Source organism: Trachurus japonicus, chromosome 4 (assembly GCF_045865225.1).
Source record: "Trachurus japonicus isolate A0001 chromosome 4, Traja_1.0".
Taxonomy (NCBI): domain Eukaryota; kingdom Metazoa; phylum Chordata; class Actinopteri; order Carangiformes; family Carangidae; genus Trachurus; species Trachurus japonicus.
Window position 1 is genome coordinate 27,277,803 of NC_140910.1, and position 17,016 is coordinate 27,294,818.

The following is a 17,016-nucleotide window of genomic DNA, read 5'->3' on the forward strand; positions in this document are numbered from 1 at the left end:
TAATCAATTATAGACTTGGTAGTTATTCATAATTTGATGCTTAAAAAAAAGAAAAACACAAAAAGCTGTTTTTCTCAGTTTTGCATTTTTACAGATACTGCACTTTGCCTTTGTAGGGCAGAGTTGGTTACTTTTTAGCTGCTGCGTACGTACGTGGAGTGGTGTGGGCAGGGGGGCGTGGCCTCGGGAACGAGCCAGGTGAAGCTGAGCCGATGATGAGCACAGATTAAAAGTGGAGATTGATCGATCAGCTCAGGGAGCGGGGGCTGGTGAGGGAGCGAGTGACAGCAGCTCGCCCCGGGACACAAACATGAAGGCTATTGATTCAGAGTCGTCTTCTATCTCTTAATTGCTCTTCTCAAGTCAACGCTGTCAAACATTCACAATCACCCACACACACACACATGAGATGATGATAGACCTTGTTCCTTTAACTCTGTCTCTCTCTCTCAAACACACAAACACACTCACACACACTCGCACTGTGTTGGTGACCGGACTCTTGCTGTGTGTGAGCAGGAATGACCTCGGGCCGTGTTTCCTAACGGGCCTGCAGGATGTTTTAGCAGCGAGGAGGGAGGTTTCTATACGGCACTTTGAAGGAAGCTATTAACCATAAAATGTCACGAGTTGAGTCTTTTACAGCTGATACTGAAGTGAAGCCTGAAGAGGTTCACGCAAAAAAAAAAAAGAACACCACACACTGGAGCTGTGAAGTTAACTTTTCCCTTTTTAATGCGTGGCCGTCAGCGATAAACAGTGTTTCTTTGCACGCCGCTCAATGCTGCAATACTCATTTGGACTTGGATGCGGTTGCTATGGAGAAGATGAGATATGCCATTGCTATATAGTTATAATAAGCTCTCCAGATTCTTCCAAAATGACACTGGTGTCTCAAGGAGAAGGAGAGAATGTGTGAAATGAGGAACGGACTAATAACCACATGTTTTTATGGTGAAAAGACAAAAAACCTTGAGCGGATGAATGATGGAGCAGGAGAAGGAGGAGGAGGTGGTGTGATGTTGTAACCTCGTCTGCTGGAAACTCAGTTCATAAGCAGCTGATTTGTTTTCTGTAACTGCATCTGTTAGTTTTTGGAGTTGTTGGATTGTGTATTTGATGAGTTTGATGAGGGAAACCAAGAAATCCCATTAGCCTCCGTAGCGTAGCTCTGAGCAGCTCGCGGCTCTGCTCTGCCGTTCTAAAAACAGCTTGCACCGACAATTAAAGATAACAAACCTACTCCTAAAACTATAGGGATTACGGCAATGGGCCAATTTGCCAAAATGTTGAACTATCCCTTTAAGCTCACAGCAGAAAAGGACACGATGTGCACTGAGTAAAAGTTTAGTACAGACAGTGTGAAGGTGAGGGAAACTGTAAAAAAAAAAACATCATCTACAAATAAACAAATAGGCACAAAGAGGCTGAGTGTGGCCGTGGACGATGGGGGGGGTTTGGGGGGTTTGGGGGGGGGGGTTGTGTATTGGGAGCAGCGGCCTAATAAGGCTAAATACCAGACTGTGAATAATCTCCCAGTAAACTGTCTACTCATGAAAAACACAGAGATGCAACAGCAGCAACTCTCGCTTTCTGCCTGGCTGCCCTCCCTCTGCCCCCCCCCCCACCTCCCCTAACTCCCCCTACTCCCCTCCTCCCCCACCCAACCTCCCCCTCCTCTCTCTCTCTACCTCCCTCTCTCTGTCCACACCATTCTCTCTCTCCCTCCCTCCCTCTCTTCTTCTTTACTTTCTCGTTCCTGCTCTCCTCCTCCTCCTCCTCCTCCTCCTTCTCGCTCCTCGTCTCGTCTCAGTAAGTAGGATAAGGCTTGGAGAGCTCTGTCGTCGTGGTAACTGCCAGAAGTATTCAGTTTGAAGTTTGAGGAGGTCAGTTTGCGGGTCAGAATAACCCCCCCACCACCACCAGCACCAGCAGCACCTCACCCCCCCCCCCCCCAACACACACACACACACACACACACACATACACACTAGCCTAAGAGTTGAGGAGACCCCCGTATGGGCCCTTATACATGAGGAGGGGAACGGGATGTAGATGAAGCTCTGCATCTAAAACAGTCGTCGTGGAACCAGAACTTTTTTTTTTTTTTTTTTCAATTTCTGGGATTGAAATTAAGCTGATTATGCGCGATAGCTGACTTGGATTTACTCTTTGTTATAATTGGATTTTTTTCACTTCAGTTGCTCTGGTGTTCATTTCCATCCTTTCAGTGTGATGATCAGCAAACTTAAACCTCAGTGACTGTTGCTGCTGTTGCTTTCATGCTCCCATTTCTACTGCTTCACACTGACCAAGTCTGTTCAATAGTCTGATCATAAACGCTGATAGATCATATGTTACATACAGCGTCATTATGCAAAAGTAATGTGAACAGTTCAGCAAGTGGAAGATAAAGTGACCTCCAAAAGGCATTAAGTTGCAGATGACACATTCTCTTTACATTTTAAACAATATATATATTTTTTTTTTCATCTTTTATATTTTCAAAATTACAGAAAAGTAAAAGGTTTGGGCCACCTGCATAGTTAGTACGTAGTAGCCCCCAAAATGACAGAAAAGTAAAAGGTTTGGGCCACCTGCATAGTACCTAGTACCCCCCCCCCCCTGTAAACTATCACAGTGTGTAAATAGTAAATATCGTGTCTGATACCTTGGTCAAAGTTATCTGAGAGCTCAAGTCTCCTGGGTTTCCTGTTCCTTTGCAGGCTGCTGCTTTGTTTCCCTTTTTCACTCTAAAGTTGTAGAAAACTAAAATAATACACTGATATTGATTCAAATATTGCAAAGGAGTGTTTCATGTTTAAGTTTATGTCTTTTGGAGATCGTTTCATCTTCCACTTGCTGAACTGTTTAACACATTAACAGAAAGTTTGACCAGAGGTGCCCAAACTTTTGCATCACTGTAGATGCTGTGTGGCTGCAAAATAAAGAACACACAGTGCAGCTACAACAGCCTGGGCCCGGCTCCCTCTGTGAGCTGTGAGCTGTTCAAACCATCCACAGCCAGTACAGTCAGTCATGTTTTCCGGAAGTAGACGACCGACCGACCGACCGACCGACCGACCAACCGACTCAGAGCTGGTCCAGGACCAGCGCCGCTGTACAGACACCCCCAAAAAACAAAAACATTAATTCTGGCCCAGCCAAGGTCCAACGGTCACCGCAGCTTTTGTGTTGTTGTCAATGAAACTTTGTTGTTGCCTTGACTGAGGGCCAAACGCTCCCTGTGCACATAAACAGCCCCGGCCTGTGTGTGTGTATGTTTCTGTGTGTGTGTGTGGACTCGCACGGACACCTTGGACAGCACGGGAAGTAGTTTCAGCTCATCGGTCCCAGACGAGCGCTTCGCCTCAGACAGTAGAAAGTCCTCCACTGCCACCACACTGCCACTGCAGGTGCAACACAATGAGGCGGCCGGTTGTAAACTGGAGCTCAGACTTTGTGACAGGAGCTTCCTACACAAACGGCAGCGTCACAGACATTTTCTACCGTTTTCTCAGAGGGTCCGGCACCCAAATTTAGTTTTTCTACTCGTGTGTCTGTGCTTGAACATGAGTTATTTGTGTTTAAAGGCCAGTGTGTGAGGCTGCATCAGGGCTGCTGAGGTTCCTAGGCAACAGGAAGAGGAAACCAGCGTTGTTATGTGAGCGGTTTGATTCGGACGATGTTTGTAATATTCAGTCCAAACTTTATTTGTTTCTCCTCTCTCACAGTTTCCCTCCCTCCCTCTCTCTCTCTCTCTGTCTGTCTCTATCCTGGGTGGTTTCTGATGTAAATGTTTTCAGTCAGTTGGCGGCTGAGTCTCAGCAGGTGGTCCACCAAATCCACCGTAACCCCCGGCAACCCCTGTCCAGCCAATCCAAACGCTGCCCTGCCCGCCACTCCGCTTAGTTAGCCCTGACAGGACCCTCTCTCTCTCTCTCGCTCTGTGTGTGTGTGTGTGTGTGTGTGTGTGTGTGTGTGTGTGTGTGTGTGTGTAAAGCGTTTGAGAAGCAGCACTCAGAGGACAGGGCGTGTTCTTGGAGTGGTCATTAAAAGTTTATTAAAAACTTTTCAACCGTTGGGAAAATGGGTCTGAGTATCAGCGAGCATGCAGGCGATTGTGTACACTATGTGTGTGTGTGTGTGTGTGTGTTAGCTCACAGCTACACCTACTTCCTTATCCCTCAGAAACAATCATCAGTTTCTCACACTGTTTTTTTTCCATCATCATGTTACAACTTTCATATTTTCCTGTTGCTGCTGAATTCAAACTTTTCAGGCCCATTGTCTGCAGGTTGTTGAGAGGCATTCTGGGAAATGTAGTACATCACTTGCTAAAGTTGTAGGCGATGCACTTATTTAATAATAACTGTCAGTTGAATTCTTCTTCACGTTTTTCTTGTTTTAAAATAAACATTATTTCTCATTTTTCACATTTTCACAGCAGGCCTGAAAACTGAGCTACATAACTATAGAAGAGTAATATCATCAATATTAGCTTTAGCGAGACTTTTTCCAATTTGTCTATTTCCAATAACTAATAGTATTTCTGGTGAACAGTGTTCAGCCTGAGTCGTCTCTCAGCCAATGAGCTGTTGAGTTGCTGCATTTACTCTTTAAATGAACTCGTGTTTCGGTTAGGATTCACTGACAACCCGTCCTCCTCAAAAAAACGTAAACACTATGATCTGATTTGTTGATCGACCTGTGAACAGACCTTGAATCAACAGCAGGCGTCAGAGCTAAATTGTTGTGCGACACAAAACAGCTACTTAGAGGTAATTTGAGTCAAGTTGATTAATGACACTTGTGTTTACAAACCGTCATTCATCTAACTAAAGTTGCCTTTTTTGTGCCTGACAGCAAAGTGTCAACTGAACCGAACTCAGTCAGTGAGTAACACTGATACACAATAAGTGTAACTTATTTCTGTGTCACTATTTTATATCATATTTACTCTGTGTTGTACTGTGTGCTTGAGTGTCCTGAAACTCAACTATAAATAAAATGCATTCTCATTTTATTATATTTATTATTATTTTTAAAGGGATAGTTCAACATTACGAGACAGAGTTGTTTTCAAGGTAAATGCAGAGACTGCTTGCTGAAAAACTGACCCCGACAGGAATTTGCATGAATTTCCCTCTAAAACAACTCTGTCTCATAACGTTCTGTTATTATCTCATAGCGTGGTGAATGTGCAGGTCACAACTTGTCCACCAGAGCGTTTTAGAGTTGTTGGATTGTGTATTTGATGAGTTTGATGAGGGAAACCAAGAAATCCCATTAGCCTCCGTAGCGTCGCTCTGAACAGCTCACGGCTCTGCTCCGCCGTTCTAAAAATAGCTTGCACCGACAATTAAAGGTAACGAATGTACTGCTAAAACTATATGGGATTATGGCAATGGGCCAATTTGCCAAAATGTTGAATTATCCCTTTAAGATATGTCTTTAAAATAAGAGACTTGCAGCTCTGCATTCAAGGGGTCAAGCTTAAGGAAAAGGTTGTCTGCATTATAACAAGGGAAAACTGTTTTGGAATATGTTTTAACCTTATAGTGACATAATATTATAAGTTGAGCTGGACTGAGTGGATTATTAACTCAGTTTCTTGTAGATCAGACGGACATGTTGAACTCCAAACTCATCTATATATTTTGAATTTAAAAGTACTGATTGTTTCACTGAATTTTCTCGTCCTCAGCGTTTCATGAAATCAGCTTCCTCAAAATCTTCACACAGCTCCATCCTCCATCTTTTTTCTGCCTCCATCCATTCCCTGCTCTCCCTCCCTCTCTCTCCTCTTTATTTTTTTCTTTCCCTCCTTGTGTGAGTGATATGGTAACGATAATGGCAATTCACTGGGACACGTTTTTAAAAAAATGTTTGTGTGCATGTGAGAGTGGAAGTGAGCGAGGCAGAGACACCGCAGCAGCAGCAGCGGTGGTGGAGGTGGATGGATGGATGGATGGATGGATGGACGGATGGATGGATGGATGGACGGATGGATGGATGGATGGTATAAATGTCTGAGCTATCATCAGCTTTGATTGGCTCTGAGTGGCTCTGAGTGCTGGGTCCATCCCATCAGCTCGCCTGGGTCCTCAGGAGCAGAGTGTGTGTGTGTGTGTCTTTTGTGTATACCTCAGTGTGTGTGTGTGTGTGTGTGTGAGGATTTCTGTGTGACCGTATTAAATCGCTGTGTGCCCTACAAACCTGCAGGAACAGGATCGTACGACTTCTGAACCTTTTTTTAACCAACCGAACAATTCAGTGATGAGAAATAACGACGGCCCTGTTTCCTCCAGGAAGTGTCGTCAACCCGATTACGCGCCTCCTCCTCCTCCTCCTCCTCTTCCTCCTCCTCCTCCTCTCACCGTCTTTCTGAACTCCATACATACCAAAGACAGCAGCGGAGGGAGGGAAGTTAATGTGTAACCAGGCTGTGTAAAGACAGAGTCAGATAGCTGAGCTTATTAGCAAATAGACTTAATATGAGTGTGTGTGTGTGGGACAACGAGGAGTTTTAATGGCTGACATGAAGAGAAACTTTCAAATATGTGACAAGAGTAAAGAAGAATCAGTTATTCTATATTTCATGTTTAATAAGTAAATAAAGTAGAAGACAGGTATTTAGGAGTTAACGAACCAACTAAACCTCTGATCCGTGATTAAAATCTAATTTAGTGACTGATTGAGCTTCCAGTTGTGGATGTTGATACGAGAGGGCGTCATCGGGTCATAAAACTTTATCAGCAGGTGGAAGACGATGACAAATGTGTTTTTAAAAACGCACATTTGTCAGATGAAGTCGCTCCCAGAGAGGCCCGAATACGACGTGTGTGTATGTGTGTGCGTGCGCCTACATGCAAACATGGATGTCTGCATGTGCGCTTTAAAAAAAAAAGAAAAAAAAAAGAGAAAGCACTTTTTTTTTTTTTTTTTGGCCAAGTTGGCATAACTTGTACTGCGTTGTGTGTGTGTGTGTGTGTTTCAGGTTGTGTGTGCATATGTGTGTTGGTGTTTTGTATAGAAAGTGCTGTGTGCAGTAGAACGGGGGATTTGGTGCCATCAGCACAGTGATGTCAGCACACAGAGACAAACAAAGCCAGAATCCAAACCCTCTCCCAACTACCCACAATCCCCCTGGACACTGTGGGGGGCCCTGCCTGGGGGCCCTCTCTCTGCTGTTAACACACACACACACACACACACACACACATACAGAAATTAACCCACATGCACTCTCATTAACAAGGTCTGTAAACGTACGTGTGTGATTCATAAACACAGTACATTCATTCATTCAGAAATACACACATATAGAACAGGTGGAGGCTCAGGTGTACTGTACACGCACACACGCACACACACACACACATATACATATACATACATACATGTGCTCGATTACACATTCACCTCCACTCACATGTATAATAGTATCAGATCAGTGCACTCATGCAGTGTGTTCCCACCCCTCCAGCCACCATGTGTATATGCATAAATCTCCTCATGTTCATTCACACTGGATTAAAGCAGGATTATTTGCTTCACACATATGCTCCAACGCTGAAAGTGAAACCATCTGTGAAGTAGAAAAAATAAAAGAGAGCTTTTCAGGAAAACAAAAAGTTAAATCAACTAAAAAAAGAAAGAACTTTTTAGTAAATAAAAAACAACTGTAAATAAATGACACATGGGAAAGGAAACTCAACTGTGAGATACAGAAACGTAAACTAACTCTGAAGGGAAGCAACTATAACATACTTTTTATTCCAACTGTAAAAAATATTTAGCTAGCTGAAAACTTGAAACCCTCTCTAAAGGGAAGTGTTTTTTAGGAAGGTAAAATCAACTAGGAAGTGCATTTATAAAAGTGAATTCAACAGTGAATAACACAGGTGTAAAGTCGACTGTAGGAAAGTGAAACCAAGTGTAAAGTAAAGTAGTAGATTATTGTTCAGCAACAAAGTATTCAGTGTCGTTTTTTCTTTAAAATTACAACAAAATAAAGCAAAAGCAGCTCTGGAATTCATCCTTAAAGACACTCAGGTCAGTTCAAAACTACAAGTGTGTGTTCGACAGTGACCTGTGTGTGTGTGTGTGTGTGTGTGTGTGTGTGTGTGTGTGAGAGCAGTCAAATCAGAAACACACCTCTGTTTGCTTTGGCCTGGCCCTCTGCCACGCTGCAAATGGGGAATGACATTACTGTTACTGTGTTGTTGCAGGAGTTCAGATGAATGTGTGTGTGAGAGACAGGTGTGAGCGATGATGATGACGACGATGATGGTCCAACTGACCACGTAGCAGTGGGTGACGTCCTCTTGACAACAACAACATGTTAACAACAGAACCTGTAACTCTGGTCTCTACTGGTTCTGGGTTCACACTCCTCCCACCTCCATCACTGTGACACTGAGTTCAATATGTCACTGTAACTTATGCAATTTTCTCATATATATTTTATAGCATGAGGACATTTATTTATTATAATTGACGTATAAATCTTTATTCATATCTTATATTTATCCTCCTCTTATAGAACCAATCGCCTTTTTGTTTTCAACTACTTCCGGGTAGAAAACCAGCATGACAACAATAGTGACGGACGAGAGTTTCGCTATATTTATCTCATTTTTCATGTCACTATCGCCGTTTAGACTAATCTGATGTTTGTAAAGTTTATAAAACCAATGATTGGACAAACATTACTATTTATGTGTGCACATTTTTGTAATTGGTCATGGTTATCATAGATTAGCCGAGCTAACGGTTACCTGTTTAACTTTAATAACTTTGACTCAATAAACGGTCCATGAAAAAATATTTTCTCCAGTGGATATCTGAGTTACAACATGACTGAGCTAACTGGAGTAATTTCATGTTGTGTCCGACAATGGGAGGTGTGTGCATTGTCTTAAAGGGATAGTTCAACATTTTGGCAAATTGGCCCATTGCCATAATCCCTATAGTCATAGCAGTAGGTTCATTACCTTTAATTGTCGGTGCAAGCTATTTTTAGAATGGCGGAGCAGAGCCGCAAGCTGCTCAGAGCTACGCTACGGAGGCTCATGGGATTTCTTGGTTTCTCTCATCAAACTCATCCAATACACAATCCAACAACTCCAAAACGCTCTGGTGGACAAGTTGTGACCTGCACATTCACCACGCTATGAGATAATAATAAATAAAAATCTTTTTTCAGGTCAAACACAGTTTTGCTTCTGTTCATCTGTAAATGTTCGTCATGTAACTTCAACTACGTTCTCAAGCCGTAAAGGAGAGACTTTTGGAAAAGTTTCTGGAGGTTTTAGTGTGAAAGTTCTCTCTCCGTCTCAACAGGCAGAAACTGAGACTAATATTCTTTCTTTTGATACTCTTTACTTTAATATAGACATTAATATTCACACCCTGATTCAGTCATATCTGTTGTTTACTACCCTTGCCCTTACCCCGTCCAAGAAAAAAGGTACTTTTTTACCTTCCTTTTCCTAAATAACCAACTTTAGAGATGCTTAGTGGTCATGTGATGCATCGTGACGCTTGTTAGTACAAAGCTAAAACAGTTTCAGAGAGAGAAAATGTAAAGGAGGACGTGAACACCAATGATATGAGACGGTCTGCAGCAGAGGGGGGAAAAAGTGAAAGATGTGTGTTTGTGTGTGTGTTGTGTTGTGTGTGACAGATCCACAGTGTCTGGTCACAGATGATCAGAGTGGGATCGCCCCACGTCAGCTGGATGGTGCGACTCTCTGAAAGATGCTGCTGCTGCCGTCTCCTCGTCACAGTTACACAACAATTAGCAACTGTTGCTGTTTTTCTCTGCTCTTTAAATGCCCCTCTGTCCAAAACAGCAAGAGACCAGACCAAGGGGCTGCTCGCTATGTCTGTATGCATGTGTGTGTGTGCAGCATGTGTGTGCGTGTTTGTTTGTGTTTCTTTTTTTGGGCAGTGGGATCGGGGTAACTGGGCATACTGTACCCAAACAGGTCCTCATTGTGCCGGAGAAGGAAGAGCTGGGTCGTACTGCTCCCTATTCAGCCAAGTTTGGACTGAGTGGAGCGGTGGGGGGTGGGGATGACACTATGTGTGTTTGTTTGTGTGCGTGCTTTTGTATATATGTATGTGTGTGTGTGTGTGTGTGTGTGTATGTGTGTGTGTGTGTGTATGTGTGTGTGTGTGTGTGTGTGTGAGAGAGAGAGAGAGAGATAGTACAGTATTATACAATGACTGCTTGGAGGTTTGGATGCATACATCCACTATTTGTGTTCAGGAGGATGGGAGTGGATTTTATCTGAGCTCTACCCTCATCCCTTCTCCAAATCCTGTGTGTGTGTGTGTGTGTGTTGGGGAGGAGGAGGAGGAGGAGGGACAATAGCTTCCTTTGACCCGTATAATGAGGGAGTTCTTCATATTCAGACGGCTGCTGGTAGATTTGCTGCTACATTAGCTTTAGCCAAACCTCGCATCAGTCTAACACAACAGCGCGGACTAAGCTCCAACTTCCTGCAACTCAAACTTGATTGCAGTGCATCAACTAGGGGGAAAGAAAAACTAACTAGTCACTTGCCTGAACAGGAGCCACTTGTTGCCTGGTAACACAACAACGTCGCATCCGCCGGAGGTGCAGACGGGAACAAGGATCCACTGTGAACTTTGACCTTTCAGTCTCAGCAGAGTGTTTTTTTATTAAATCTGCTTCCTTTTTGAATTCAGACACAGTTAGACTAAAAATACACAGAGGAGATGATGTCGTGGTTAATTCTGTGCTGCTTCTCTCAACAAATGTTCACTTTTTTAAAGTTTTTTTTTGTGAATTTTACCACTTCTTCCTAGAAATGTTTGAACGTTTTTGGAGAATTTTTTTTTCTCCAGAAATTTCTCTATAATATTTCCAAAAATTCACACCTTTGGCCCTAATTTGAATGTACAAAACTTTATTCAGTCTCTGAACAAATATTTGTGTATTTCTGGTGTTTGCTTCAAAATTTTGTCCAATAGGGGTCCGTGGTCTAATTTGTGTATATTTAGGGGTCCTTGATGTAAAAAAGTTTGAGAACCACTGGCATAGAGGTCTGGGGGCATACGTATAAAACAATTACAAAACCAATTTTCATATTACAAAAGAGAGCAATAAGGATAATCAACAAGGCTGATTATTGAGACTTAACAAACTTTTTCATAAACCTACAGACCTTCAATGAAATTCAATGATCTTGTGGACTATAAAACTGTTCAAATTATGTATAAAGTAAATAATAATATGCTTCCAGAGGATCTTTCAGACTCAAACCAGTAGATATGAACTAAGAGGGACTTATGTGTATACAAAAGCAAAGGTACGAACAATCAATCAATGGAATAATCTAGAAATCAAACTGTGTAACACACTTGACAGATTCAAAAACTTATTTAAAAATAATATCATTAATACATATAAGACTGAATTATAAATACCAGTATGCTCATAAACTGCTGTATGTAGAATATGCAAGTTTTTTGTTTTGTCAAAAAAATTTTAATGAGTGAACGGAAAATGTTAATTTAAGACGGGTAGGCAAAACAAGCTGATGCTTCAGCCTACACTTTTTCAGTCAAAGTGCATTGTATTGCTTTGTTGTGTTTTTGTTTTGTTTTGTATCTATACTTTTATATTTGTCTATTGTACTTGTTTTTACAAGACCAAAATAAACACTAAACTAAACTAAAAACTAAAACTCTGAAGTGTTGATGCAGGTCTGAGCCGTCGGCGCTGCCTCAACCCAGATCTTCACCTAAATACTAAATAAAATCAGAGTAATTAAAACCACTAGTTCATGTGTGAAGGAGTTAGAAAAACAACACTGTTGTTCAAAATCAGCAGCAGATCAACTGTAAAATCCAGTGTCACTGATTATTAGTGGATGTTGACAGTTTTCTTCTTGTTTTCTCTCCTCAGTGATGTAACACAAGAGCGACGACCCAGTCAAGAGACCAGGATGTTGCATGAACCGGACGGTAGATGGGGACCGGTAGGTTTTAGGGTAAGACACACACACACACACTCTCACACACACACACACACACACATATACACACTCACACACACTGAGTCCCACAGAGAGACACAGCAATGCCCTGGAGGGTGCCAGTCATGCCCAGCTTCCGCTGCGCTCCAAATTGAGCGTGGCACAGAGTGTATGAAGTCAGCCGTCTGGAAGAGAGCCAAGCATTGTTCCTCCAAGCAGCTGGATGGTAATTACTAGAGAGAGAGAGAGGGAGAGAGGGAGAGGGGCTCTGCCACCCCACCACTGTTGCTTCAGCTTCCTCTCCTGGAGCATGTGTCGTATAGGAGGCTGATTCATATGGTGAAACCGCAGTTGGGAGTCAAAACTGTGTGAGTGTGTGTGCACGTTGAGGATCAGAGCTGACGAAGCAGCTGCAGTCAGAGGAGGCGTGGAGTTAGTTAAAACATGAAATCTATTAAAGTAAAAAAAGAAAAGCCTCCGACTGCACAATGTGAAGCTATACAGCATTCAAACAGAACTTTATTTACAGTGTATGACACGTTTTTGTGACAGGAAAATAACAAACAAATAAAACAATCACATGCAGGTATCGTCTTCACCGCAACATCCCGAGTGAGAATCCAACACGTGGCCCTTCGCTGCACGTCGTCCCCGTCTCTCTCTCCGTCCTATCATAATAAAGACATTAAAAGCTCAAAAATAAATCTTTGAAAAAAAACATACAAATAAAAAAAAAATCACATGTGTTTTGACTAAAACCTTGACTTTTCTTGTCAACTAGATGTAGGACTCACCAGAGGCCCCTTAAATATGACATTATGTTTACACGTTGTGATATAGGCTACTGTGATTTATAACCTTTCTGAAACTGTAAAGGAAAGGAAAACTCTGTTTACATCACCTAAATCATTAAATCATCATAATTATTTCTTTTCCTAACACGAATATGAGGTCATATACATACATTCAGTCACATTGAATGATACACAGAGAAAATACTAGTCACAGGATGATACACAATTCAATTCAGATTTGCTTTATTGGCATGAATGTTACGAGAACTATGTTGCCAAAGCATCAATGAAAGAATCAATGAAACAAAACAAATACAACTCACTGAATCAAATATATACAAATAAAATGAAATAAAATAAAAAGTATACGTATATACATTTAGATACACTTTCATTCACAATTGTGTTTGCAACAATTTCAGCTGTCACATTCTGCATCAGCTAAATATGTACGGTAACCCATTTAGCACAGTATTCTTTTCCATTTTAGCTTCTGTAATCTCAAAATGAAAGTTATACGTCGTATATGTCATTTATTATATTAATTTCTAGTGTCCTTAATATAATATTTAACATAATGAAAGACCAACATCACTAGTTTCCCTCTGTCTAAACAATGAGGTGCTCACCATGACAGAAGACTGAGACACATGAGCTGTGTGTGTTTTACATTTATCTGATGAGAAACAAAGTGAGCGATAGACATGAAGTGGGACATATGATGCTGGAGGTTGATAGAAGAAGGAGAAGGAGGAGGAGAAGGAGGAGAGGAAGTGGAAAGAGAGAGAGAGAGAGACAGTGGGAGGTGGAGAGAGCTCTGCAGCCAGTCAGGCCTGAGGAATGTGTCAACTTGCTGTCAGCTATGTGCTGCTTTGTCATGAGACCGCAGAGCACTGGAAACGCATAAAAGTTGCCTTTTTCACACCTTCGACTCCTCCCGTCCTCCTTCCTCCATCACCCACCCCTCCTCTCTCCCTCTCTGTCCTACACACACACACACACACACACACACAGTGGCAGCAGTAGCCGGGCCAGCGCTAGTGCAGCTGTGACCAGAACAATAGCATTCCTCAGGTTTTAAACGCCTGGCACTTAGATTCCTAACAGTCAAATTCCTGGCGGGGAGAAGCTGGGGGTTGCTATAGGACGCTGGGAGCTGTAAGACGCCGTGTAAGGAGCCTGTAAAGAACTGTTTGAGTTGTGTTTTTTTTTTATGAGAAGGATGGGATGGAGGGATAGGGAGGAGCGCCGTTGTTCCACCTCACGTTCTGTTTCCTCAGATGCGACATTTTCAACCTCTTTTTTTCTTTTTTTTAGCAGTTTATGTTGAGCGGCGTCCCGCTGCTTTGTAGGCGGCGTCACGTGTCGACGGAGGCACCTGTTAAGTCAACATGTGTGTCCCTTTTTTTGTTGCCACATGTGGCGCTGAAAACTACACAGATGTGTTGAAAGTGACACGTTCGCTTTAAGAGAGTTAAATTAGGCGTTAACAATAAAAAAACAAACAAGGATAACATTATGTGTGTTTGTACAGAAGGCCTGTTTTTTTTATTTTACTGTATTCTTCCTGTCCAGTTTGGATTATGATCTTTCAAGAAATGCCTTTATTACCAGTTTGTATTCGTGCATTCCTGCAGAAAAGACGTGAGATGATGAGGTTTCTCTGACAAAAAATCCATGTTACCACTGAGAGTGCCTTTATTTTGAAATCCTGTCGATAGGCCATTTATAATGTTAAAGAGAGAAAAAGAAGAAAAGCCCAAATACTGTGCACCTCGTGTGTGTGTGTGTGTGTGTCAGTTCACACAGCACTGAGCTGCCCAACTATCAGCCCATCTGAAATAACCCCCCCAAAAAATAACGATTCTCTCATTAACCACGCCTGTTTCACAATTTAAATATAAATGAATCTAATTTAGAAAACCTCGGCCGCGATGAAGGAGACTCATTTAGAGCCAATCTAAAATTAATGAGGGCATCTGGAGAGAGAGAGGGAGCGGAGAGGGGCCCTGCGTGGCTTAACAGATACCGCAGTTAACAAGCTACTGTACTTTAAACACTGGAAAATCCCCATTAATTTTAAAGTTAACGCACTACTGTACTCTGAATGGCAGGAAAGAGAAGGAGCTTTAATGTTGGTTCAAACACACGACGGCGACATCTTCACACTGACTTCTTGGCCTCTCTCTGTCAAACCTCCTCCTTTATGTTGTCAAATGCCAGCGTTTATCAGACTCTTGCTCGTTCATGCAGAATTATAATTTTTTTTTTTTTTAAATACAATAGCATGTGGATGTGGATGTGTCAGTGGTGCATGTGTGCAGGGTTCAACCCTGAGACCCTTTAATGCTGTCAGATTTACCATCGTCACAGTCGTCGTGTCCTGGTTTAAATGACCCACAGAGGGCGAATGATGATGTGTTTCGCTGCAGAACAGGCGGCATCACACCAACAAGGTTTAACTTCTCTTATGTTTTTTTATGAAAAAAAAAAAGAAATCATGGTCTACGTTCAACTAGTGTGAAATTTAGATTAAGACTGAAGTTAAACCTCAGTTTAGTTTTTACTTTAAAGAGGAACTATGTCAGTACGGTCGCTTTTCCTCTGTGTTGCTAACCCTCCTCTCGGCCACGTGCATTTGTTTACAACAAAGCCGGCGAGAAAATCAATCAATAGAGCGGTAGATAACGTTATATATCATATACGATGTTACTATGTGTATATTTGTGTAGTCTTATCTGTCATAAACAAGAGATTAAGGGTTATGGGGCTCCAAGACGAGAGCTGGGACACCGGGTCGGAGGCTCTGATCTTACAAGGAACTAGTTACAAGTCATTGATTTAACCATCACTAGGACCCTGAAGCTGTTTAATTAAAGCAATACTCAAGAACTTCTAGTTTTGGTTGAGTTTGGAGGCGCCAGTGGACCAAAGCAGTAGTGTTTTGCCTGAAGGAAGACCCCATCTCCCATGAGCACTAGCGCGCATAGCGTCGTAAACATCCTGATCTCTCAGTCGCGTGCAACAACTCGGTGCTGACTTGTTGATCTGCCTGTTTTGTGATTTTACAATCAGTATCTCCTCGTTCATGGTGTCAACGGGGTGAAACGGTGTCTGAAAACCTTCGACCTGTTGACTTCAGGCCTCAGCTCGTTACAACGTTTTCAAGTTGTAGTGTGGGAAATATGATCCGCTGTAAACATGGTGTATTTTATTTTGGGAATTAATGAAAATGTATGCACAGTGCTCCAGCAAAATTAAAAGCTCTGCGTGTTGCCGCGGAGGGCTGCCGGAGCCGCAGCCGTTCCGCATCCAGTGGAATTTGCCCGTTACTCTCCCTCTTTTGTTTCGTTTCAGTCTCCTCAGACAAAACTTTTAATTTCTTTGGTTTCTTGCTGCTTCTGCCGTGATAGTGGTAATTATCCCACATAGGCGTTCGCATCGACTTCCGTGTTTTTAACGGATGGGGAAAGGGGGAAGTGACGTCTGCCGTAAAGCAGTCGGTACATTTGTAGTTCGGGGTTCCTACCATCAACCTGGAGGCTGCTTGGTGCCAGTGAAGGCGATACAGACCATAATGATACAGACCCCCTCAGGCCATGACAGAGGTGTCATTCAACCTGTTGTAAGTTGATGTACCATCACACAAGTTCTCAAAATATATGAAGGTTGAAAGGTAAAAAATGTAGCATCGTTAAGATAAAAATCCTGCATAGTTCCTCTTTAACATGACATTAGATTTGAGTCTGTTCTGTTTTTAAACTGTGATCTTGGATTAACTTTAAACCTCGTCAGTGGAGCTAAGCAGGAGACAGGGCTGACATGGTGATCAACACATTTGTAGCTAGCAACATTGTGACTATTAATTTAGGAAAATCAGCTCCATGTTAACTTTAATTTCAAAATGCACTCTTGTCCGTATTGATTAAAGTCACTTTAAGTCAATAAACTTATCTCAACTAAACCAGGTTTAATTTGAAATTGTGCAGCAGAGCTTGGATCTGACTAAACTCTGATTGGAGCTAATCTTAGATTAAATTAAACCTAGTTGCTGCAGCCTGTGTATAATGTGTAGCGCCTGGTATCGCTGCAGGTCTGTGTGTGAGTCGATCAGGCTTAAGATTTAGCTCTTTAAATTCATTTTCGCTGTCACTGCTCGGTCCGTAACGCTCCTCGCCTCCTCGCCTCCTCGCCTCAGCAGCAGCAGC

At 42.3% G+C, this 17,016-nt stretch overlaps 1 long non-coding RNA gene across 2 annotated transcripts in view; it reads left to right on the forward strand.

The window, feature by feature from the left end:
- The window catches only part of LOC146989094 (uncharacterized), a 176,333-nt gene that overhangs the window by 22,455 nt on the left and 136,862 nt on the right, over window positions 1–17,016 (forward strand). For both annotated transcript variants that reach the window (XR_015035743.1, XR_015035742.1), the window contains exon 2: window positions 11,945–12,017. This is a non-coding gene — a long non-coding RNA (uncharacterized LOC146989094). The remainder of the gene's footprint in view (window positions 1–11,944; window positions 12,018–17,016) is intronic.